We start from the raw sequence: 27,568 nt of genomic DNA, 5'->3' as shown, positions 1-27,568 counted from the left end.
TCTCTGCCAAGGAACTCTGTAGTGCTGTGAGAGTGGTCATTGGGTTCTTGGTCACCTCCCTGACAAGGTACTTCTTGCCCAATTGCTCAGTTTTGTCAGGCAGTCAGCTCTAAGAAGAGTCTTTGTAGTTCCACATTCTTTCCATTTTCTAATGGTGTAGCTCACTGTGCTCTTGGCAACTTTCAACACTCCAGAAATTGTTTTATACTATTCCCCAGATCTATTCTCCTCACAATTCTATCTCAGAATTCTCCGTGCAGTTCCTTGGACTTCATGGTGGAGTTTCTGCTCTGACTTGCACTGTCAACTGTGGGACCTTACGTAGACAGGTGTGTTTCTTTCTAAATCGTTCAATCACTTGAATTGGCTGCAGATTGACTCCAATCCAGTGATTGAGACATCTCAAGGATGACCAAAGGAAATTGGAGGCACCTGAGCTCAATTTGGAGTGTCATAGCAAAGGGATTGAATACTTATTGACTCAAGACATTTCAGCTTTTCATTTTTATTTAACTTGTAAAATTTTCTCAAAAAAAAAAATTCCACTTGAACATTATAGGATATTTTGTGTCGATCAGTGACAATTAAAAAAAAAAAATTAATCCATTTTAATTTCATGCTGTACCACAATAAAATGAGAGAAATTCAAGGGTTGTTAATACTTTCTGAAGGCACTGATTCTATGTCAAAGCGATGGGTATAATCATAATGGTATGATGAAAGCAGATTGCACAAGAGGGTGAAACAAAGCGATGTCATAAAAAAAGAAATTGCACAACATTTTCAGCAGGCGAGACACCACACAATGATGCGGGTCCTGACATAGGTGTGTGGGGCCTGAACTTTGTATGTCAATTAATGTATTTTTGGTTGTATTTAGCAGAGGGACAATGCAGAGTTACAGTGCGGGTACTTTTGCCGTGTATCGCCATATCTTGCAAACTTACAGCCAAGCAGCTTGTAGAGCTGTCATGTAAAAATAAAATTTTGCAACATTTTTAGCAGACGAGCATGACCCGAGACACTGCACGACACTGTGAGGCCCAACACAGGCTGGTGGGGTGAGAATTTTATTTGTCGATCAATGTATCTTTGGTTGTGTCTTGCAAATTTGTTTAGCAGAGGGACAGTGTTGGTACTTTTTCCATCTATCTCCATGACTTGCAAATGAACAACCTCGTGGCTTGTAGAGCACTTACCAAGTAGCTTAGCACTCAAGCAAGCACTCCAATAAAATGGTTGATGAGGAATAGTTGGTTTGGCAAGTGATAGTAAGCTAACTGGTAATGGGATACACCCGCAAAAAAAACAAAAACGCTAACTTCTGAACATTTTCAGATTTCACTCCAGATTTCGACACTGAGTACGCGAGACCCGATCCTCAAAGCGAAAGTTGTATTTCGATTGCATATTTTAATTTGTCTGTGAGAGGTCATCATGGAAAATTATATAATAAATGCATGAAATCGCTCCAAGCTCCTAATTTGAAAACTCCAGCACCTACAAAAGTGATGCATACAGTGATTCTTAGATATGAAGATTGAGCAGTTGATGATATGAGTGAGGAAAGTGAAAAAAATTGGAGTGCTTTATCGTTAAGAAACCATTGCAGCCTGTTCCAAGTCAAGGTATTGTTGATCAGGCCAAACAAAATGGTGGCTTCAGTCCCCTGCGAGCTGAGAGAGGACTGAGCAAGATGTTGCGCCGCCATCTTCTTGAGGCATTTTTATTTTATTTTATTTTTGTGATGAGCACTCCCTAAATTATCTTCAGAGGGGGTGCTTAAATTTACCCAATCACCCAGTTTTCATCCATGCATTCCCTTGGAGTTCCCTTAGTTTGCATGCATGCAAAGTTTGGGGTCATGATGTTTCATAGTTTTGGAGTTATGGAGGAGACACACTGACTGACTGACTGGCTGACTGACTGACTGACTGACTGACACACATTTATTATTGTAGATAGATAGATGGATGAATTGTGCTTTTCGTCATTGTTTATTTATATTTCATATGCAGCCTGTGCCTGCTGTTTGCATAATTTCTGGGAGTGTGGCTGTGCCGCTGATACAGTGCCCCTGTTTCCAGTAAGCTGGTACTCATTTTTCCGACCTGGGAAGGATGACAGGCTGAGTCAACCCACCTGGTGTTATTTAACGGAACGACAGGGGCTCAAACTCAAGACCATATGATCTCAAGGCAGCCACCTTAACAGTTAAGCCAAGACCAGGCTTTGTCATTGTTGTTAATGCAGGTATAATTGTTATTGTTTTATTATTATCATTATTTTTCCCCATTCAGCATTATTCCTAATCAAGCTTTACCCTCTTCATTCACATGTGCTTTACTTTTCTTTCACAATTACCTCGTAATTTCTGAGCCAGGTCATGTGACCACCAAGTGCCATCATGGGAAGGTGCTTGAGAGTTGACAGTGTGGCTCCCTGTGACCAGGTTAATGGCTATCTGGATAAAGTGGCAATGGCTAGCTGCTGCAAACTCACCGAAAAATCTTGAGAGGTATTGAGCTTAATGTGTCAAAAAAGAGATATTTTTTTTGTCAGTGATATAGGAAGTTTTATGTTACATGTAATGTTGTATGTTACTCACAGCTGTTGGAGTATTTTATAATTGCTCACTTCTCTGTCTGTTTTGTTCTTGATGTTACTTTTCCAAGAGCTTTGAGTTTGTAAAGCTCTCGAAAGAAGGCATTCACAAGCAATTAGTCATTTATAGCCATCAGAACTAACTATTGCAGTTAAAAAAAAAATCAATCATCGCAGAGCATGCATGCGGATTCGGTGATCAAACAAAGTTGAAACACTTCAAATGAATTAAAGTAGAATAAATACAGTGCCTTCAGAAAGTATTTACACCCCTTGACGTTTGCCACATTTTATGCTACAGCCTGAATTTAGATTGGATTAAATCCAAAAATTTTATCACTGATCTATACAAAATACCCCATAATGACAAAGTCAAAACATATTTTTCGAAATTTTTGCAAGTTAATTAAAAATGAAAATCTGAAATGTCTTGCGTCAATAAGTATTCAACCCCTTTGCTATGACACTCCAAATTGAGCTCAGGTGCATCCAATTTCCCTTGATCATCTTTGAGATGTCTCGACAACCTAAGTAGAGAATGTCTCAAGGATGTCGGGATTCCTCCAGATTTCTTTCAGTTTCGTGTAAACAGCAGTATACATGACTGTTTAAAAAGGTAATCATACTGTTCATGTTTGTTGTTTATAATTTTATTTTACTTCTGGGTGGCCTCTTCTTGTTCCTCGTTTTCAAGCCCCATGAAATTCCGCAATAAGCTATTTATTCACATTGTTTCTTTTAAGGAGGAAAAACTGCTTGGGGAGAGTGGATATTTTAATACTAATATTATTTTGTAATAACAATAATATCATGCCATTATTATTAGTGTTGTTATTAGTTTTGTTATTAGAAGCAGCCTTGGAAAAACGCTACAATTAGCTATCTTAGCATGGATATACACCTTAACACGGACTTTGCACATCCACCTTAGGGAGGGGGGCAAATGAAGTCGCTACAACCGTCATAATGTGACCCTTAGTCCTTCTGTCAAGTGTGATTGAGATTGGATAAGTAACGATCGAATGTGTCATGGTCAATAAACTGTCAGACAAACGACAGGCAGACAGACACCAAATTGCATATTTTAGTATGATGGATAGCAAGGTTAGAGGTACACCAAGTGTTATGTTCTCCACTTTTCCTTCAGAGTAGTCATCTGGAATGCTCAGACCATTATTGAGGAATAAAACTGTTGGAAAACATTGATTTTCCTTTTGAAATGCTTTCAGGTTGCACTAATGACACCAAACAGACAAAGCGGATTTATTCACACTGGTTATGAAAACAACATTTGACAAAGAATATCAATGCTTTCAAAGAATGCATGGTTATTTCGCCTTTAAATTGGTAATGTGGTGTGGCTTTGAAGAATGATACAACTATGCCATTATCAAATTGAAAACTATTGACAAAAAGCGGGGGATAAGTTAGAAACTCAATCATATGAATGCAGAGTCAGTGTACATCATCATGAGATGTTAAAGAAACCCAGAGTACATGAACAGATGACCCGATGTAGAGTGAAGAAGAATCTTATTACTGTCAGCCAAATTCACCAAAATGACTCGAGGACTCCTTTAACGACCCACCGATAACTGTCTTTCTCTAAATCACAGATGGGCCCCTTTAATCAAGACTCAGAAGTAATTCTCAATTTTACTTTTGCTCCAATCACTGTACAATGCTTATCCTTTTTCTCATGATTCGTCTTAATTGGACACACTGCATTTCATGAAAGAGATTAGTGAAGACTCTCTAATATCTCTTTTGCTTTTGACACAGTTTCATACCTTTCTCTGATGAATTGGCTTTCTACAGAAGGCCTTTACTAATATTTGGAAGATCTTTCTTATACACACAAATGAGAAATTCAACAAACTAATCAGGAGTATAGAATAATCAACCACTGACAAATTTTGATCTTCCTGTGATTGCTGTGATCATCCCATGATTTGCAATTTATTTTGTTGCCGATACTGAAATATTTGTTTGTAAAAAGAAGAGCAAAGCCTCATATAAAAATCATATCAAATAACAACCACACCTCTTGCAGAAAGAGTACCTTGGGAAGTTGTTCAATCAAATAATTAATTTGTGCTCACACAGCATTTTGGTCTGTACCTGATTTTCGATGGTTTTCCCAAAAAAAGGTTTGGATTTGTGATCCTCCAACCAGCTTTGAATAATGTACACTCACTGGTGTGTCCTGCTGACTAAGCATGAATTATCTGGTGCTGCAGAGACGTCATCGGATCAAATGTCTCAGAGGTCATGTGTGAGAGAGTTCTCTCCCTCTGCTGCTTGTTCTTGTGCATGTGGCATGTCACAGACAACTTGGTGGTGATTTAATTATGTAAATACATATACAAGGGTACTTTGTGTTGCGAGCCTAAATATAGGCATATTTAGACTCACTGATTCCAAAGTGGTCTCCGGTACTGAACTGCTAATTACAGATGGGCCTCTTTTATCAATTCTCATAACTGATTCACCATTTTAATTTTGCTCCAATCACCGTATAATGCTTGTCATTTTTCTCATGTTGATTCATCCCAATCAGACACACTGCATTGTATGAAAAAGATGAGTGAAGATTATCTGATACATCTTGTTCTTTTGACACAGTTTCACACCCAACTCTGATCCCTTAGCTTTTGACACAAGGCCTTTACTAACGGCTGGAAGAATTTGCTTATGCTCAAGAACAGCAAATTGAAATAAGTACGATGGAGTGTATAATATTCAACCATTGTCCGATTATATGGTGCAGATCTCATCCTTTAAATTCAAAGATGGTTATATTTACAATGTGATTTGATAGAATGTTTCCGACTTGTTAAAAAGAACAGCAACATCAATAGAATCCTAGTTTTGATTCCGATTTCAAAAGCACCTACAGCTCACATCTTCAAAACATCATGCCAACTCTAGGGAATTGCAAAGCCAATAAGACACTACAAATAGTGACACTTCCATTGCCTAGGATATATAGGCTCTAAGTTTATTTGTGTAGTGCATCAGGATGAGATTTAAGCTTTGGGTCTTTCGCTCAATTCCTCTTTAAGCTTCGTCATTAAAATATTGTTAATTAAGTTGAAAAAGCCTCACAGCAAAATTAATTGACAATGTGGCTGATTCTTGAATCAGAAAGGTAAGCAATAACTTCAAGAGTTGACGTGTTCTTTGAAATCACTCTGTTTTGTCATTTTCTTTGCAGTTGAGTACAAGTGTCATTATAAGATTCATATAGTTTTTTTTTCATTTTGAAACAAAAGGAAAATTTCACAACTGAAGAATAAAAGATCTGATCAAATTCAAAATTTTAAACTCAGTCTTCTTTAAAACAAAATACACCAGTAAGCAGCAAATGTAACTTCATTCAATTTTCCAGGATAGCCTTGTCCACGATAGGTGGTGAAAAACATGTGATGTCACACACTTGGATATGAGGAACCCCAAGCAGCTTGCATCTGGAAAAGAATAATACTTTGAAGTTTAGCTTTTAATACTTTCATGACAATTAATTATGGCCTTGTGAGTTGTGGTTATGACAATGTGTATTACATTAATCTATACTAATAATGGTCAATGTGTGTGTGTGTGTGTGTGTGTGTGTGTGTGTGTGTGTGTGTGTGTGTGTGTGTGTGTGTGTGTGTGTGTGTGTGTGTGTGTGTGTGTGTCCTCCATAACTCCAAAACCATCAAACCTAGCAGCCTGAAACTTTGCATGCATACTAAGAAAACTCCAAGGAAGTGCAAGAGTGAAAATTGGGGGTTTGGGTTAATTAAAACAGCTCCTTTTGAAGATAATTAACCTCCTTATTTAATTATCCCTTCATCAGGCCTTCCTCAGCCACCTCACTCTCTGGGGTCTCAAGGCGTTTGCTGGGTAACCTCGCTGTTGTCTGAAGCCGCCATGTTTTTTGGCTTGCACAACCATACCTAGACTTGAAACAGGCCACAACGATTTCTCAACAATGAAGCTTTTGTTTTTTCACTTTCTGTACTCATATTATCGAATGCCTGTATGCATCACTTTTGTAATTGTTAAAGTTTTCATATTAGGAGCTTGGAGCAATTTCATGCATTTCATGAGACGATTTTCCACAATCTACTCTCACAGACTAATTAAAGTGTATCATCAAAATATTATTTCGGTTTTGAGGATCGGATATTGTACTGACTAAATATATGTCGAAATCTTTCGTGAAATATGATAATTTAAAGAAATAACGAGTCTTATAACGAAGGCGATCCACCTATTAACTTTAAGCAAGCAAGGCTATGTTCCTTCCTTCTCCATAGATACACAAGATAATGTGAAATTTCCAACGCATTAAACTTACCTTTTTCTACTGTTTGGAGAATTATATTCCATCCATCGGGATCATACTCTGTGCAGAGCGTTGGTGTTACGTAAGCAGTCTCCTTGGCGATTGAGCACAATCCTGCATGGGTCACCACTCCAATACAGGATAACAGCAATCTTGCACTCATTTTGCGGACCTCGGAAATATGACAGGCAGAGTCAATCCCACCTGGTATTAATTCAACAGCTGAGTTGGATTTGAACTCATGAATGCAAGGATCCCAAGCCCACCACCCCAAACTTTATGCCAACACCAGGCATAAAATTATATTGAGTGAACAAAAAATTTAGGAACGTGCCAAAATTAACTAGCTTCATTGAGCTACATGATTTAATGAATTCACTGCTGGACCTCATGCCCTGTCCCCCAGAGCGACTGCCAATCCAAAGCGTTAGCCAGAATTGTGTCTATATTTTCAGAGGTTTAGCGAGGTGCTCTACAGGGAATCTATGCCTGATGTTAGCTTAATGGTTAGGGTGGTGGGCTTTGCGTCCGAGGGTCCTGAGTTCAAATCCCACTCAGCTGTTTAATTAATACCAGGTGTGGATAACTTGGCCTGACATCCTTCTGAGGTCAGCAAAATGAGTGCCAGCATGCTTAGTATACCGTCAGCATGGTAATCCATCCAGGATTGTGCCCAATAGCCAAGGAGACTGCTGAAGCAGCACCAACGCTCTGCACAGAGTATGGTCCCATTCACCTCCTCATCTCTTCTACAGGAAATCAAAGCAAATCTGGTGAAAAACGGACGTTAAAAAAAGTTCTAACATTTTAAAACATTCGAAAAGCCAAAAAAATCTGAAAACCCACTCCGTGGGAGTACCTCCTGTGCAGCTGCCCTACGAAGGGCAGCTCACTGGATGATGGGATTGGGGCAAAGACTTTGGGACCCCCAATCTTTGATGATAGGAGGGAAACCATGGGGTAAGCTTCCCGGGTCAGATTGCGGTAATGGGTGTCGGAATGGTGCTGAGGTGTCGTCCACCAGACGATGGTCTCCTTGGGTTAAGCTGAGGTGGTCCCTTTGGGTGGGTGCCTGGACTGTTCCATCCCAAAGAGAGGATGGTCACCTGCCTCTGTTATCATCTGAGCTCAAGCGTTTGGACATTGGTATTGCAGCACTCTCTGAGGTTCAGAGACCGGATTGTGATGAGATCATGGCAGGTGGTTACACCTTCCATTGGTCTGGTCACCCTGATTGTTACCATCCCCAAGGAGTTGCTGTGGCTGTGTCCAAAAAGCTGTCTCCAATGATAATTGAGGTAATATCGGTCAACGAACATATTATGAGAGTTGGGAGTCATCACTCCTTGGGTGTCAATTCGCTGCTCTCAATATATGCTCCGACTGAGGTGATTGATCTCACCACGATGGACGCATTCTATGCCACGCTCGAGTCTGTGGTTGATCAGTGCCCCAGGCAAGATACTCTTCCAGTCTTGGGCGATTTCAATGCATCGACTGGAACTGATAGGGATGATTATGAGATGTGGGTTGGTCTCCATGGGTCTGGAACTTTGAACCAGAATAGCAATAAGGTCATGGACTTAGGGTAGCTGGTTCATGGTTTCAGCACCCATAGGCTCATCGCTGGACTTGGTAATCCAACTCTGGCGATGTGGCAAAGGAGATTGAGCATGTGCTTGCTGATGGTCAATGGTGGATAATCCAGAACTGCAGGGTCTACCAGAATGCTCAGTTCCTCAATACTAACAGCTTTGTAGCTTCTCTGGAGTTTCAGCTTAAATCCTGGAGAATGGTACGATCCCAGCCTTGGCTGTATGTTGGTAAGCTCAAGGATTAGAGGCCAGCTGAGGGGTTTGCGAACAGGCTGAGAGGAGATTTGGGGGGTCTGCATGCTTTGGGGGATTGTGAAGAGTTGTGGAGTGCCTTCAAGACCACCGTCCTTGATGTTGCTGGTAGATGTCTTGGAACTCACCATTAGGCGAAGAAGAATTTTGTCTCTCAAGGGACACTGGATACCATTGACCAGAGTTGCAGGGACAGGCTGAACGACAGAGCTGAGCTGTTCAGGGAGCTTTGGCATAAAACTGTACGTGCACTCAGGGTGGACAAGGAGGCCTATGTGTGAGGAATCTGTGAGGGGGTAGAGCATCACCTGTGGTTAAGTGAATCTCATCCTGCTTTCATAGGTATTTGCTCATTGCTTTGCTCCAAGCCCAACCCTTGGAGTACTGCAGTTAGAGTAGAGGGTGGTAGGCTCTTGACAGAGGAGTCCGAAGTGAAGGCCTGCTGGGCCAGTTACTTTGAGCGGTTGTATCAGGCTGATCCACCAGCTGTCGAGTTGGAGGTCAGGGTTGTGACAATCGCAATTGCTGTGCCCCCAATCAGCTGGTTCACCTTCGTTTGTGGAAACACAGGCTGCAGTGAACTGGTTGAAATGGGGTAAAACTCCAGGGATCTGTGTCATCCATGCTGAACTTCTCAATACTGGTGGAAATGCTGTACTCATGTCGTTGTATGCAGTTCTGTGCACTGCCTGGAGCACAGGCATCATCCCAACTGACTGGAAGAGGGGCCTTGTTGTCCCTCTCTGGAAAGGGAAGGGTGATCGCCAAGACTGCAACAACTACCGAGGTGTGACGCTGCTCTCATTGCTGGGCAAGGTCTTTACTCAGATAATTATTGAAATGGTTCGCCACTATCTGCTTGAGTACCAGCATCCAGAGCAGTCATGGTTTATGCCAAAGAGGTCAACGATTGACTGTGTCCTTGCTCTTCAGGTCCTCACCAAATGCAGATGAGAGTTTCGGCAGGGGCTACTTGCAGCCTATGTTGATCTCTGTAAAGCGTTTGATTCAGTGAATCAGGATGCCCTCTGGAGGATTCCTGGTCTTCGTGGGGTGTCACCTAAACCGATCAATCTGATGTCTGAACTATACTCTGGTACTGAGAGTGCTGTGAGATGTTGGGTTACCATCTCTGACTAATTTCCAGTTGTTACTGGCATTCTTCAGGGGTGTTTACTGGCCCCCACACTTTACAAATCTTGTATGGACTGGATTCTGGGGAGGATGATGGAGAGACCAAGCTGTGGTGCATCGTTTGGGAAAATCAAGATCTCTGACCTTGATTTCACAAATGATGCAGTCATCTTTGCGGAGACTTTAGATATCATTTTGGGGACTTTTGAGTTGCTGAATGAAGAGTTGGAGCCGCTGAGATTATGGGTTTCCTGTTTCAAAACTAAAATCCAGGCTTTCAATGACATCTCAGATGCTGCAGTCTTGTCTGTATCTGTTTGTGCTGAGGATGTTTAGATCATGGAGAGGAGATGGAGCCGCTGAGATTATGAGTTTCCTGGTTCAAAACTAAGATCCAGGCTTTCAATGATATATTGGATGCTGCTATCTTGTCTGTATTTGTTTGTGCTGAGGATGTTTAGATCACGGAGAGATTCACTTACCTTGGTAGTGATATTCATGTCTGCTTGCTGTGAGCCAGAGGTAAACAGATGTCTGGGTTAGGCCTGGGGAATCATGGATTTATTGGATCATGTGGCGTGGCGCTGCTGGTACCTGTTGCGGGAGGATGAAACTCCGAGTCTTCAGGTCCTTTGTGCTTCCAGTCTTGCTCTATGGATGTGAGACTTGGTCTCTGACTGAGATGGGTTCTGAGATGGCATCTTAATTCATTTGGAACCAGGTCTCTTTGGAGAATCCTTGGCTCTCGCTCATCCAATTTTGTGTCCAATGAGCGGTTGCTGAGAGAGACTCAAATGTGATTTGTTACCTGCATAGTGCGTGAGCATCAGCTGATTCTGTATGGACATGTAGCTCATTTTCCTGACGCTGATCCTTCTCACCAGATTCTCTCAGCGAAGGAGTCTCGTGAGTGGAGGAGGCCAATGGTCCAATCAGGTGCCTTGTTGATCAGCATCTCAAGATCAGTAGCTTGCTGATCAGCATCTCAAGGAGATGGGGATTGGCCAGACATCTGCCTGGGGGATGGTCAGACGGAGGCCCCTAGAGTACCGGAAGAAAGTGGAGGCAGCAAACCCTGCTCCGGCGCATGCTCCGATACCTGACCTCACCTGACCATGAGCGACCATGAGTTCGTGCTCCGTTACCCTGAGCGAGTGATTCATGCTCCGTGACCCTGAGCGAGTGATTTATGCTCCGTGACCCTGAGCAAGTCATTCGTGCTCCATCACCCCGAAAGAGTGGTTCATGGTCCGTCACGCTGAGCGAGTTGTTGTGAAATAACTCCCCATTTCCGAGCCATTTTCCATATTAACCTGTTTTCTAATTTTCAGGGCCAATTTTTTTTTCACCTGTCTCACGCAGCTGTTTATCAAGATTAATGTTTTTGAACATATCCCTGAAATGTCCTTTTAATGCACCATTGTTTTTCAGTGAAAGCTACTCATGGTTTTTGGGTTGTTACTGATATCAGCCGTGTGTGTGTGTGTGTGTGTGTGTGTGTGTGTGTGTGTGTGTGTGTGTGTGTGTGTGTGTGTGTGTGTGTTGTTCATAAAGCATCACTCTGCCTCTCTCTCTCTCTCTCTCTCTCTCTCTCTCTCTCTCTCTCTCTCTCTCTCTCTCTCTCTCTCTCTCTCTCTCTCTCTCTCTGTGTCTGTCCTTGCTCGTCCCCTTCCCAATACAGTGCAGCACCCTTCTTCCACACCTCTCTCACTCTCCTCCACTCTCTCTGTCTCTGGACATATGCAGATGGTGGTTATATCTGGACGGTGTTTGTCTCTGGACATGTTCAGGTGGTGTTTATGTCCGGATAGGAGTTTGTCTCTGGACATGTCCAAGTGGTGTTTGTCTCTGGTAAGCTTGGCTCGAGACGCTTCCAGGTGGTGTTTATCTCTGGACACGTCCAGGCGGTGTTTGTCTCTGGACGGGTCCATGTGGTGTTTGTCTCTGGACGTGTCTGGGCGGTGTTTGTCTCTGGATGTGTCCGGGTGGTGTTTGTCTCTGGATGTGTCCGGGTGGTGTTTGTCTCTGGTAAGCTTGGCTCGAGACGCTTCCAGGTGGTGTTTATCTCTGGACATGTCCAGGCGGTGTTTGTCTCTGGACTGGTCCATGTGGTGTTTGTCTCTGGACGTGTCCGGGTGGTGTTTGTCTCTGGTAAGCTTGGCTCGAGATGCTTCCAGGTGGTGTTTATCTCTGGACGCGTCCGGGCAGTGTTTGTTTCTGGATGCGTCTGGGTGATGTTTGTCTCTGGATGCATCCAGCCACTGTTTGTCTCTGGACACGTCCAGGTGGTGTTTTTCTCTGGACGTGTCTGGGCTGTGTTTGTCTCTGGATGTGTCCGGGTGGTGTTTGTCTCTGGACACGTCCAGACGGTGTTCGTCTCTGGATATGTCAGGAAGATATTTAACACTTCACTGCACATCTGCCTTCCCTTCCTCTCACCCCACACTGTCTTCCATTCCTCCACCCTTCCTTGATCCCCCACCCTTCCTTGATCCCCCACCCCTCCTCAAGATCCCCCACCCCTCTTCACTCCCCCTCCCTACTCTCTCCTCTCTGCCCGCTCTCCTCTCTCTCCCCACTCTCTCTCCCCCACCCCTCTCTCCCTCTTACCCCCTCTTTTTCTCCCTCTCCCCTCTAGTACTTTCGTCAGTGAAGTGACGGGTGGTATTTGGTCATAAGACATATGAAAGAGATGGAATTAGAAAAACCAGATTGTGATGTATCCTCTTTTCCATTGTAACCATTAGATCCTCTTTTCACATCAAACTGAAAGCAATTATTATAACCACAACTTGTCTTTCTGCATCATTAATTGCAAATGTCATATAGTAATTGAAATGTTGACTATTGCTTTCACCAGTTGCAAAATTAGGTTATAAAGTTATCGAATAAGTTTGCCAAGTTTGTGTACTTTTCCAATCAATAATTGTAAAAATAAGAATATCCAGCTTGTCCTGGTCCAGGGTAATTCTTTCATGTAGGAAGGAGCCTTAAAAAAATGGGATGTTGCATTCTTTTCGAGCTGATTCTTTTGAAGGCTGAGGTTTAATGCTGGATAATGTGTGGGATGCAATCTCTGCTGTTTTCATGATGATGTTCGTAATGAGGCACTGTTATGTCTTTTATTAAGTGATCAGACAAGGGTTAGATCCTGTTTTAATCAATTTAGCAAGAATTGTCTGTCAGTATTTATAACCCTCCTGTGCTCATTTTGTTTCCATATAATTTTTCTGAAACTTGAAAATGCATGTCATTCATGAAATACGTAATTTGCTTCAGCAAGAAAGATCATGGATATGAATGTGGACAGCTGAGATTTTGGTCATTTGTTTTTAATGAGCAGGCTATATATTTTTTTTAATTGAGGAAAACCAACCATTTATATTTTATTTTGTCCTTGTGTGTTTTTTTTTTTGTGGAATGTGAAGTGATTAATAATTTATAAGCACAATAATATGTGCTAAAGAAAATAACATGCTCGTAATGAGTTTATAAAAACAACTGACTTCCTCATAATAAAGGAGGGCACATAAAATTCATTCAAGATGAGAGAGTATATTCCTGGAAAGGTAGAGATAGCATTCACAAACTCAGCCTCAATTTAGTATCTTTCAAACAAATTGTGAAGGTGCAGACTCTGCTGGTTGATTCACATCTAAGATGCTACTTTGGCATTGCATTACTCACCACTCCCTCCCCCTTCCCAACATAAAGGCAGGGATATAGAATTCGGCCAACACATAATTGCCACTCTTGAAAAAAACACGTGGAATCATTTACATTGGCTCATAAATGCTAGCAGGTCCAACAGTCAACTTCAAACCTGGCCTCCAAAGCCAGTCGCCGACTGGGCATCCTCTATCGTGCAAAGTCCTTCCTCGGCCCACCTGAGCTCCTGACCACATACAAAGCTTTTGTTCGCAGTCTGATGGAGTACTGCTCTCCCCTATGGGCTGGTGTGCCCACCTCTCACCTTTCTCTGCTCCACACTGTGGAAACTAATGCATTTAGGATCATTGGTATCTCCTGCGGTGACGTTGTCTTTGGGCCTCTCACTCTCTCACCACAGGCAGGTCGGTGATCTTTCTGTCTCCTCCCGTCTCCTCTCCGGTCTCCCCGCCCTGTCTGCGATATGTCCCCCTGTATTTCAGCAGGGCGCTCAGGGTCCGCCATCAACCCCTTTCTGGTAAAATTACCAAAATCACGAATCACTGCTCACCTTCACTCTTTCATTCCTCTTTCTTTCCACCTTTGAAATTAACTCCAACACTCTCTTCAATCCCATTCTTCCCTCCAGATCTTCAAAACAGCTGTTCTCCACCACCTCTTATCTTCTCCCATACAAAATCACGATCTTTTCTACCCCCGTTAATCCACCCAAATCGACCTCCTTCAAATTCCCTGCTGTCTTTCCCAAAATTTCCCTGTCGTGTAAGGTCCTGAAAGTCCCTGTGGTGACCATCTTGTTAACCCCATGTACCCTGCCCCATCCCTCTCCTTTCCACAGATCTAATGTCTCTGTTCGCGCTGTTTTGTCCTTCCCTCTCCCGCTCCTCTTGTCTCCTGCCCCCCCTTGTTGTGCATTGTGTGTTAGCTCTCATACGAGCCTCGACAATGTATAAAATTAAATAAAAAGCCTCCTTCCCTGAAAAAGAATGGAATGCACTGTATTGTGAAACAAGATCACAACAATTTGTAGTTGGAACGTTTTTTTTTTCCCACAAAATCTAAAGCTCATCATGAAGCTGCCACACACACCTCACACACATGGATACACTGACAAAGACACGAGATAGAATACAGGACTGCAAGATGAGACAAACACAGCCACTGAGCTTGAGGAAAGTGCCTTCACTTTCCTGGGATCTCTGAGTTCAAGTGATGCCACAACAATGGCGCTGCCTTTCTCAATGTACTCAGCGAGGTATTCTCTAAGGAGGAATTCCCTCCTTCCCATGGAAACCAACCTATTAGGCTATCAACAGTGGGTGAGGATGTAGCTAGAAAATTTGTTTTGTTCCACTGATCAGGGGGCTACTTAATTAAACCAGATTCTGGTAGCCAGTGACCATGTGTACCCTGTGTTAAAAGTTATCCACGCAAAACCCTGCAGTATTTTCCCAGCATCCATCCAAGCATACACTATATGGACAAAATGACTCATTTTGGGTTAGCGTACCAACTTTACACCCCATTATCTGCAGCGTCTGTCATGCCTCAGTCTCCCATTGTGGTGGACGAGTAGTAACCGATATTTCCTAGAAATTCCCAACATGTGGGATGTGTTGCCATTATTATCACAGAGCAAGGCAAAGTAAAAAACGACACTTTGTTTGATCACGGCAAGGAGAAGTTACACGTTGTACCAACTTTAGACCCCATTATCTGCCAATTCCGTCATGCCTCAGTCTCCAAACTTGGTGGGCAAGTAGGCATCGGTACTTCTTATAAATTCCCAACGTTTGTGATGCGTTGGCCAAAAATAACTGGCATATTGAGTACATGATTTGTTGGGTACAAAAACATGACACCCATTTTGCAAAAACAAAACAAATAATGAATAAAAAGGCCCTCCTTCCTTTGAAAAAAAAAAATCTGGACGAACAACTTTAATATATATATATACATATATATATATATATATATATATATATATATATATATATATATATATATATATATATATATATATATATATATATGCCCTTACCATGATCCACCTCATATTTGCAAATTCATCACAAGTACATCTTCCTCTTCTGAAACTTGCTTGCTCACCGGCATTTCTCATTTCATTAAGTTTTCTATTCAGTGTTGAATGATCTTCCATACTAACAAATGTCAGTGTGTGTGTGTGTGTGTCCTCCATAACTACAAAGCCATGAAACCTAGCAGCCTGAAACTTTGCATGCATACTAAGCGAACTCCAAGGAAGTGCAGGACTGAAAATTGGGTGTTTGGGTTAATTAAAACACCCCTTTTGAAGATAATTAACGGCCTTATTTAATTATATCCTTTATCAAGTGCATACTCGGACACCGCTTGCTATGGAGTCTTAAGGCGTATCCTCGTTAACGTTGCTGGGGTCTGATGTGCCAATGTTTTTGGCCTGCTCAACCATGCCTTTACTTGAACAGGCCGCAACGATTTTTTAACAACAAAGTTTTTTTTTCACTTTCTTCACTCAGATTATCGAATGCCTGTTAATAATAGCTACAAATCACTGGATACATCGCAATGCTTATAAACACCCGGAGACTTCAGCATTCATTGCTTTATTTCATTTTGGCACGTGCGCTCACCGCGAGAATCTCTTAAATAGCAGAATTACAAACTGCAAGCTCCAGAATCGAACTTACAAGCAGTTTCGACTCCAAGTAAAGTGATCATTTGTCCAATTCAAACATCTTTGACATTTTAGGTGCCTCTTGAGTCCGGGAGGTGTATGTTCAATATGACGGTTTGGTGATTGCTAATCATGTGCCAAGCGAGCCGTTTCTTATCAAACGTTTCCTTGGAGTGCTTAAGCCACTTGGTGAGGACTCTACAATATTCACACTGTCACTGATTACTGTACGTTGATTGACTTGAACAAAGTTCAGGGATCACTCGCATGCGTTCTTAGCCACATGTTGTTCTGCAGTGCAACATGCGGTGACTGGCTCACTGAAAATGTGAGATTTTCCACGACGTTTTTCAGCAATCTTCCATTATATGACCCATCACTTTAGCATAGATACATACAAATAAAAATTAAACGTTTCCTTCTTTTTTAAAAGTTTCTTCAGCCGTTTTGCTTGGTGAAGCTGCTTGGCATGCTTTAAGTTTCAATGGCAATTCCGCTATTCTATGGTAGGAAGACAAAATAAATTATTTGATCACAATGACTAAAAAATGTTTTTAGTTATGAAATAATGAATCGATATATCATGGCAGGAAAGCTGATAGGTATGCATGCTTGCTCTGTGTAGCCTATGTTCAAATCCCAATAAACTGTCATCCCGATGTTTCACAAGCAGGGTGATTCATCAATGTGTGTGCCGTCTCTTGGATAGATGACAAATTGGGCATCCTATCTGCCAGAATCCCTCACCCCCTCCTTCGCTCACCCATCCCCCTCTTTTCCCCCTCACCTCTCTGCTTCTCTCACCCCTATCCCACCCCTCTTTCTCTCTCCCAACCCTACCCCCTCTCTCCCACCGTTTTCCCTCTCTCTCAGACCCCTCCCTTCCACCCTCCCCTTTCCTCTTCCCTCCCTCTATCTCTCTCCCACCATCCCCCCTGCTCTTCAACCTTTCCTCTCTGTTGAGGGGAATAGCATTGTATGAATGAGATTTGGAATGAGATGACCGGTGGGGTGCAAAGGTTGCTGTATGTACAAAGTGATACTTCACCATTGAGAGAAGGGGTTAAATATGATATATAGCATGATATTTCCATCATTTATTGGGCCTGATATGTTCTATTAGATCAGGCATTGTGTGGCGGAGGGAGGTATGCACTCCACCGAGTGCCCTTCTAGTTTAGTTCTATTTTCCAGGTCGTACGTGGTTGGAGTTGGTTTTTTTTTTTTTTACACCTTTCACACTTTGATTTGTGGCTTTGCCACAAGTAGTTCATGATATGTCCCACAGTCTGTGCCTGGTGGAGTATTTGCAGACTGCACAACACTTCATCATAATCTATTGATTAGAATGTAGTCAATATGTTTTCTTTGTTGCCCATCAGGTGAAGCCCATGTGTACATGGACTTGGGTTGTTTGAACACTTGGGCTATGTGAACCAAGTGCTTGCAATTATGAGATCATTCTCCACATAGAACTCCAGCATTCACATCCCTGGCTCATTTTGGATATCAAGTTAATGCTTTCCTGCAATCAATCTATCATGCACTTGCTTCACCAATTTTTGTCTTTGTCTTCCATAATAATTGAAACTTCTCCTTCAAGCACCTGTTATATCATTTCTTGCAACTTTCCATCAAACTCCTCCACACTTTCTTTTATCTACTCCAGAAGTTGGGACATATATCTGAATGATGGTGGCATTCACTGCATGTTCTTTCAACCTCGCTGATATTAACCTATCATTGACTGAGTTATATCCCAGTAATGACTGCCATATTCTTAATACAAATCACTGCCATGGTCATTTCATGTCGCATATATGTTTGTGTTGCCCTGTCCTGTCCTGTCCTGTGTTGTCACTGACCTACTCCCTCAAACTTTTGTGAAATTGCACCAAATTTCTGGGCTGCACCTACCTCTCCTGTGTGTATGTCCTTTGGGTTTTTTTTTTTTAACTTAAATCCTCAATTTCAATTGCTTATAAAAATGTAATATCAAGAATATTACAAATACATTTTCAAAATAAATATTTTAATTCTGCTTGGTGTAAATTGTGACAACACGGCAACTCACGTACTTATCCTCAGTTAAAACAAGCCGGTCTCTCGAACGACGTATGGTGAAGTGTTGAGTATTGCACAGCGGGAGGTGTTTTGAATTACGTGGTGGTGTGTTTTTAATAACATGGTGGTTACATGTTGGTGAGGTGTTTTGAATAACATGGTGGTTATATGTTGGTGGTGTTTTGAATTACGTGGCGGTGTTTGCCCCACTTTCGCCACGCGAGCCGATCCATGCTAGTTTCATATACATGATTTAATCACTGCCATGCCATTTATTTTACATGTTTCGTGACGAGAACAGAACACTTTGTAATCATAAACATACTTCTGTTTCCAGTTGCCTGGTCATGGTTGCATCTCTGGGTCCTCCAGGATATGTCTGCCTCCAAAAAGCTAAGGAATCATTCTGAATGTGTCTGTGCTGCCGTAGATTTCATGTTCTCTAGCTGCTTCTGTCAATTCTTCTTCATATCGCGTGCTCACTCATTTGTATTTTTATTTATTTATTTTTTTGTGCTCATTATACTTATTTTGATTCTCCGTCTCAGGATCGGAGAGTTTTTGGGCCTACACGTTTTTATGTTTTGTTGTTGTTTTTTTGCCATACCCATGACCTGTCTCCATTTATCTCTGTACCATGATCCACCACCCTCACTTTAATTCCTTCCTTATACCTTCTGCTTTTATAAAAGACAATTATTCTTCCTATTCTTCTTCTTCTTCCTCCTCCTCCCATCTCTCCCCATCAACTTAAACCTCTTTAAACAACAATTTTAAAATATTTTATCTTCCAACATACTTGCTTCCAAATACATTCCTCAAAGTCTGCTTCCTATTTCACTCCCTCTCCATCTCTGCATGACACACAAACTTGTGCCTCATCCACCATCAAGTATATAGTGCACCGTCATTCTCAGTGCCCTTAATCATCATCGTTGCCAATGTCGAAGAAAATTTCCTCTTCAGGCATTTTTTTTTTTTTTGTATACCTTGGTCGAGGCTCGTATGAGAGCAAACACACAACTCACAGCAAGGAGGCATGAGACAAGAGGGGCGGGAGTGGAAGGGACAAAACAGTGGGGAACAGACACATTAGGTGAACTGTGGAAGGGAGAGGGATGGGGATGGGACGGGGAACATGGCGAAGAGAAGATGGACATTTCAGGGACTTTCAGGAAGGAAAGCAGGAGAAATGAAGGAAGTGGGCTTGGGTGGATTATTGGGGGTAGAAAAGATCGAGGATTTGGATGGGGGAAGATAAGAGGTGGTGGTGAACAGCTGTTTTGAAAGCCTGGAGGGAAGAATGGGAAAGAATAGAGTGAGGAAGTTTATTCCAAAGGCGGGAAAAAAGGTGAATGAAAGAGTGAAGAGTCAGAGATGCGATTTAACACAATTCTTGATGGATGCAATGAAGGCGAATTCAGAGAATGGAGAGAAGAAGCGCTGTAATCGTTGGATATTTTAGGCAAGGAATGAAGGAGAGGTCGAAATGAGAGCAGTCTGTTAAAATAGCAGAAGAGTAGTGCATTGTGAAACAGTAAAGAGTACCACATGTGTGAGAGAGTAAGATGAAGCATTATAAGATCGTTTTTGTTGTTAAAAATAATGTATGAGAGAGTTCAACAGATTAGGTCATGGAAGTGTAAAAAAAAAAAAAAAATCGAGGAAGAAGACGAGGAGGAAGTTAAGAGGAAGAAGAATTGGGAGGAGAGCGTGTTGTTGTTGTTGTTGGGTATATATATATATATATATATATATATATATATATATATATATATATATATTTTTTTTTTTGTTGTTAATATTAATGTATGAGAGAGTTCAACAGATTAGGTCATGGAAGTGTAAAAAAAAAAAATCGAGGAAGAAGACGAGGAGGAAGTTAAGAGGAAGAAGAAGAAGCAAAATCGGGAGAAGATGAGCGGTGTTGTTGTTGTTGTTGTTGTAGGGTATTTTATTTTATTTTATTTTATTTTATTTTATTTTTTTGAGATAAGAAAGAGATTAGTTGGGAGAATGGGGGATGTTTGGAAAGTGGGGAGGATCAAAATTGAAGGTAATGGGGAGGATAGAAATTGAAGGTAATGGGGAGAAAAAAAAAAACAAACAAACAAAAAAAAAACGATCGAACACCGAGTGGAACCGGTAGGCCTCAAGTCTAGGCCTAGGCCTCAAGCATAGGTAAGAACGTCGACAAAAATACTCACAAAATAGCACGATTTTTGAAACAAAACCGAACTAGCAACACACAGTAACATGTAGGTGAGAAAATTAAACAGTTAAAACGGGACAAATAACAACCGGAAACTTAGCTTTGAGAACGTCAGCAGGGAGCCCCGAAGGAGACCTCTTGCTGCTCCAAAACCGGAACCGGAAAAAAATTTGTAATTGTTGCCAGCCCAAAGTGTGAATGAATGAAGTATCCTTGAGGTTGTCCATGTTTGGTTACCATCTCGTCTGATCTCCTCAGATAATTCTCTGGTTTTCTTTCTTTTCTCTATGCTCATTGCTTTCCACACAGTGACACAAAACAGCAGAATGACTCCTTTTCTCCTTTCAAACTGGTTGAATGAGTGATTTAAAAAAAAAATATTGCAGGTTCTGCAAACAGGTGAGTTAAATTCCAAAGTAAAGGAGAATCACCTGCTTAAAATCTAATTATTTCTAACAACTTCTAAAAGGTGCCAAAAATATTGCCCGGACCATTTTAGGATTTCTGTGTGGAATAAGGTAAGATTTTGTAATTTTATTTACTGTTTTTTTTTATTGTTTTGTTCCACTGCAAACCAAAGAAATACATATGTGGATACCAAAATATATTTTTAATTTCAACAATTTTCTGGAAGAAATGGTGCATTATTTGATAATAGTGCAAGGGTGCCAATATTTTTGGCCATGACTGTATAGTTTTTGACACTATTACTCAATGGTGAAGAATCACTTAAAAATTCTACTCGGCGAATCTTCACAAAAATCGAATCATTTCGTCCTTGTTACACAACCAACCCCTGCACAAAATATTGCCCGAATCCATCCACAATGTTTTGAGATATGCTGTTGACAGACAGACAGGGTGAAAATATAACCTCTGTCCACCTTCAGTGGCAGAGGTAAAAAGGAATATTTTTCTGATTTGGAGAGATATGTCCACCTGGTATTTCAGTTCTTAGTGTTCCACAGGAAGCTGAAAGCTGTGGTGAAGTGATTGCTGCCATTCACAGATGTAGCCTGAAGCTCAGGCGAAGGACTGATGTTCTATCATCAACTAGATCATTAGGGTATGCCTTAATCTCTCAGGGAAAAGTCTACTTTTTGGTCATTTCTCTCAGCTTCATTGAAGTTGCCACGTTTTCTGGAGAGGATTGAGGGGTTACTCAGTTGTGATAGGCTGCCAAGGAGATTGCTTGTCGAGGGAGATATCAACCTCCATGTTGGCTGCCATACAAAGCCAGAGTTGAGAATGTTCAACACAACACAGTTTTGTCTTCTTTGAAATTTGAACAAGTAGTACAAGGATCTCGATATCGCTTGGGCATACCCTCGATCTTGTGATCACGAAGGTTGGTGACTGTCTTAAAATCATGTCATGTTGATCAAATCCAGCTCTCTGATCACCCCATGGTTCACTCTGTGTTGAACTTATTAAGACCACACTTGTGAAAGACGTGTTTGCTCTGCGAAGGTCCAAATTAATTGATCGAGCAACTAAAATGGGATTCATACCAGAAAGCTCTGACTATGATGCAAATGATTTTGTTTGGCAAAACAATGAAGCCTGCTATGAAGTTCTTGAGGTGTATGTTCCTGCAACAACTAAAAAGTGTTTTGTATGTCTGAAACCAAATAGGTACAGTATAATGACACTGTGAAGGAAGCTTGCTGAGCTCAACGATGCTCTGAGCGGCGATGGCATAAGACAAAATCACATGCTGATCACAGGATGTTCATCCAATCTCAGCTCAGATAAGGCCAGCGACCAGTGGTATATGCACACCTTTTTAAAGCAGTTCCGTGAGTTTTTTTTTGTATTAAATCCCAAAAGTCCTATTTTACCATTTTGTAACCATAATTTAATGAACAACTAAAATTATTCCTCTCGATTTATGCTTAATGAACACTGCAATCACTTCTCTCGGTTATTTTAATATCAGGTTGCATATTCATTCCTATTTGTTATGTTATCGATCGTTGTCAAAATCAGCAGTGTTTCCGTTAGCATGCAGCTCATTTACCGCTCGCCAAGCATCTTCCTTGATCCAAAGTGCTCAAGCGAGTACTGAAAAGGAACAGTGTTTGGTACATCTTAACAACATGGCCGTATTCAATGTAAACAATTTTACTGGATCCTCTTGTGACAACTTCCCCAAACAAATTTATTGTGTTGGCAGTGGTTACAGAGTAAGAGGAAGAGGGAAATAGGGAGTCTGAAGGAGAAACCATCCACCAACCTTATCTTTGGACCTCTCATTGTGCATTTTGGATGGGGGTGGAGGGGTTTGCATGTTTGTTGATCTTGAGGAATAAGGATGAAAAGTATGTTACAATAAAAGCATGAACTGCACACTTCAATACCTATGAGTACTATGGGACCCCGCTATTTGCGGGTGATACGTTCCTGGAAAATGTAGCGAATGTTGGGGCATTATTTTTCAATGGAAAATGGGGAATTGGTTCCTGTCGTTTCGTGATTCATGAGGGAAAATCAAAAATACCATGGAAAAACTGCGACTATGCCCGCAAAAAAAATTTAAAAAAATGCAAATATATCCACGAAAAACTGCGAGAATGCAAAGCACAGGGCTGCGAATATCAAAGCAGGTCACATTTTATAAACCGTGAATACGCAGGGGTCTGCGAATAGTGAATCCACAAATAGCCGGGTCCGACAGCATACATAACAGGGGTATGCCTCTGAACATTTCATTTGGTTGGAGTATTGTTTTGAATCAGACAATGGTGGCCATTTTTGTGAATATACAGAAGAACCTCTCTTCACCTTCTTAACGAAGCAAGCTCAGCAAATTATTGTAGTGGAAGCTTTTTCCAAAAACAAAAAGCTCACAACCGTGACAGCAATTGAAAATGAACACTTGGTGGCAACATCATCTCCTGCAGAAAGTGATATGGACCTTCATCTTGAACTTAAGGGTAAGACTGCTTCAGCATAGGCCTTCAATAATTATCAGTCCTGGAGGGAGAGGGGCGATTATAGGAATGTTTAAATACCGTTTATTTGCGAAAATTTTCAGAAAAATAGATCATCATACTATATATAATTTGGCATGGGTGTGTGTTTAACTTATATGTAGTTGCCAAAATTGAGAGAGAAAAAAAGCGGTCAGGTGGAAAAGGATCTGTGGTGCAAGGGAGTGAAGCGATCAAGTGGTGGAGGGACTGGGAGGAGGTGCACCCCCCCACCTCCCTTAGGAGGAAAATTTTGGAATTTGAAGCTTAAATTTATACATTCAAAGACACTCATAAGCAATAATTGTTTTCCTGTCTTTTTTTGGTTTTATTTAAAAGGTATAACTCCTGAATATGTTTTGAACTTTACATTGCACAGCGTGGCGCAGAACCGGCTGATGAATTTGGATATGCGATAAGTGAAGCACATAAGATTCATGTTCAAAGCTTGCAATTTTATTATTTATGGTAGATAACATCAGGAAGGTGGCTTCCACCAGTTACAGCACATTGTCTTAGATAAATTGTCCCACAACCCCAAACATGCCCACCCCACCCCTCGGACAGGAGAGCGGTCTGAAATGTCAGTCGGCTCTGCACCACCCTGTATAACTTATGTTGCAACAGATAAAATATAGGCTCAAATTTGAAGATAAACTTGGACTTGGCCATGCCCTACTCTCCAATACAGACTTCAAGTAGATCTACTGCCATTACCTCATGTCACTCTGGGATGCTTGTGCTTTAATCAAGCATGCTGAAAATTTTACGATGTACTCGCCATATGGCTCACACGTTCCGCTACGCTGGGAATAAGTTGTAGGCACGTTATGCGATCGTTGACACATGTCGACACAAGTTTCTTGTAAGTTACTCATAAGTCGAAACACGTCGAGGTAATGTTTAGCTTACCCGAAACTTATTTTCTCTGTCAAGGCACATTTTCTTTTTTTCTCCTTGGCTCCATGAAGGCACGTGACGGAATATCTGAAGTTGTTGTTGTTGTTGTTGTTGTTGTTGTTGTTTTTTATTTATTTATTTATTTATTTTAGTCTATCACGAATTTTAAAATATATTCAGACATTTGCTTTTAAGTTTCGACGTCGACGTGACAATATCCTCAAACAGAAAATATTCACAGAGGAGGAACTAAGAATAAGATGAGCAAACTGAAGAGGCAATCGTACGTCACGTGACGAAATATTGCAAGTTATTGTTGTTTTTTTTAACGCTGCCAATACGTCATTATGCGGTAGCTGTAAATTAGAAACACGTTCAGTAAGTTCTGTGGTCGTCCGGAAGATGTCAATCAAATACGTCTACATACGTCAATATGCGTTGGAGGTACGTTACACATCGGTTCAAAGCACGTTACTCATAGGTTAGAAATAAGTTTTGGGTACGCTAAGCATTACCTCGACGTGTTTCGACTTATGAGTAACTTACAATAACGTGCCTTGACGTGTGTCAACCATCGCATAACGTGCCTCGACGTGTGTGCAACGATCGTGTAACGTGCCTACAACACGTTACTCATAGGTTATTAATAAGTTTCGGGTACGCTAATCATTACCTCGACGTGTTTCGACTTATGAGTAACTTACAAGTAACGTGTGTCGACGTGTGTCAACGATCGCATAACATGCCTACAACTTATGGCCAGCGTAGCGGAACGTGTGAGTCATATGCTGGAATACGTCGTAAAATTTCAAGCATGCAAAAATTTGAGGACAACTGCAAAGTACAACGATGAAAGCCAGCGCAATACGACGTATGGCAGTATTTTTCAGCGTGCTCTTAACGTATACAAACTTACCCATAACATATTCGACGTGTGCCAGCGTTTTAGACAAATTTTTCATAAGTCGGCATATGCTAGCTAAATCGTCAAGGTGTGACAGCGCCTTTACTGTGGTGATTCTTAGGAGGGTATTGTGATTTGTACGAAGGTTGTAGCATCGTAGTGAGTACAGTTGAGGGTCTGAGGTGAAGCATCCATTGGGGAATGACGTGCGTATGCTCATGAAGCTGTCGCTGTGTAGTTTGCTCTGTGGCATGCATGCATATATAAAGGAGTGGTCGTGTGTGAAATAAAGCAAAATAAAACACATGAAAGGATAGCAAATTAAAGACCTAACTAAAAGCCCTACACAATGCATCTTGAGCCATTTACCCACTACACATAATGGAAGAGCTAACTGAACGAATACTAATGAAATAACTGTCTCGGGACTGATATATGTTGGGTGTCTACCTTCGAGGAGTGCCGGCTTTGCAGAACCGCAACAATATTCTTTGTTTTCATCATAATCATTTTTTTCGTCCATTTTTCTGACTCTCCATAAGATTATGCAGAAATTATTTTTGTTATGTCATTGATTAATTATTTATGCTAAGGATTTATCATCCCTTGTAATTCAGGCAGGCGTGAATCAGCAATCATGCAAAAAAAAAAAAAAATTCAGTGATATGAAATATTTGGACAAGGAATAGTGAAGACAAGTGGGACACTTTAACCGATTTTCCATTCTGACGCTTAATGACGGAGCAGTGCAAATTCAGGAATTATGCGCGACTATGAGACCTATTTCTAATATAAATCAGCACCTTGACGGGTTAAGATTCATTTCTCCCCTGTCTCACTTCTCCACACTCTTCTTTACTGATGGAAACTATGTTGGAAAATATTTTTGTTAAATGCATCATCTTTACCAAAAGGACTGGTTTGCTATTGTTTTAAAAAAAAAAATTTTTTTCTTCGATTCATCTATTTTTAATTAAAAATTAATACAATCGTACATTTCAACGTTTTCTTTGTGAAATGTGTGAAACACTCAAATGTCTATTTTTTTTTTTACCTCTGCCACCAAAGGCCTGTTTATCTGTCTGTGAGTAGGATATCTATGAAGTTGTGGATGGATTTGGACAAAACTTGGTGGACGAGTTGGGTAGGTGACAAGACCAAGCTGATTAGATTTTGGTTCAGGTCCAGATCCAGCTTATCAGTGGGATACTAAAGGTAAACTGTTCAGCCTGGCAGAGGTATGCAGTCCACCAAGTTCTGTTATAGTAAAAGCTGTTTTTGTTTCAGACAAAAAGTGAAATTGGGTAATGATATGGAGATGTTTTCTTCATCGTTGAGAAGTGTTTCACTACAGATACTTGCTGTTGTTGTTGATACTTATCCAAGCCATGGCTCAGGCTCTCAGGTTGGATTTTGTAGAGGTGATTGGTGCATGAATTTGGAATTTGTTCAGGGTGATGACTATAACTCGCTCACTCTTCGCAAAAGACACAGTGGGATCTTTAATGCTTCTACCAACTAATGCAAGCATATGGGACACTCAAATTCACATCTATCCAAGATATTGCACATCCTTATGATGGGATGCCACTTCTGTGAAGCACCAAGATGACAGTTTATCATCTGGTCGAGAATCAATTCAAAGGCATGTGTACTACGAGTACTTCTGCCCCATTCTGTCTGACTACACTTTTCGGTTGATTGTGCATTGCAGTTCCTCACACTGTGTTCTTAGATTTGCAAACAATATGGTGAAAATTGTTTTCTTTTATTGCCAGTGGAAAACCTTATCACACTTATTGCTCTATGGGGAATGACATTCACACTTAAGCTGGCAGTACCTCTATGAATCGACTCTAATTCTGCAAATTTTAGGAAAAACATGCAACATCTCAGTTACGATGTAGTACCTGTGGGTCACTTTATTAGAACACATTGTTAAACATTTTCAATAAGGAATATCTTCACATTCATCTACTTACCTGAAATGAAGAGGGGAAAGTTCCAGTAAAACAACAGTAAATGGAATCGCCCCCAAAGGATATTATCAAAAACAAATGAAGTCATATATTACTTTCCCAATTTACCCTACAGGTGTGAGATGTACTGCCTGTTGCATCAACATCAGCCTTTACAACAGAAGTAGATGTTCTTCGGGAGGTACATGTATTAGCCAGCAGACATATTTCCTATTTGCTGTAGACATTTTAAAGAGTTAGGGGCTACAGTTTTCACATTGCCAAACATTCACA

General features: G+C 41.1%; 1 long non-coding RNA gene across 1 annotated transcript in view; it reads left to right on the top strand.

The window, feature by feature from the left end:
- LOC147035143 (uncharacterized) overlaps positions 1 to 19,488 on the top strand; it is a 51,051-nt gene extending 31,563 nt beyond the window's left edge. The window contains exon 3 of the long non-coding RNA XR_015061354.1: positions 18,666 to 19,488. This is a non-coding gene — a long non-coding RNA (uncharacterized LOC147035143). The remainder of the gene's footprint in view (positions 1 to 18,665) is intronic.
- Positions 19,489 to 27,568: the final 8,080 nt, after the last annotated feature.

Source organism: Eptatretus burgeri, chromosome 1, assembly GCF_056783735.1.
Source record: "Eptatretus burgeri isolate ZD-2024b chromosome 1, Ebu_testis_v1, whole genome shotgun sequence".
In the NCBI taxonomy this organism is placed as follows: Eukaryota; Metazoa; Chordata; class Myxini; order Myxiniformes; family Myxinidae; genus Eptatretus; species Eptatretus burgeri.
This window is presented reverse-complemented; position numbering and strand designations above follow the sequence as displayed.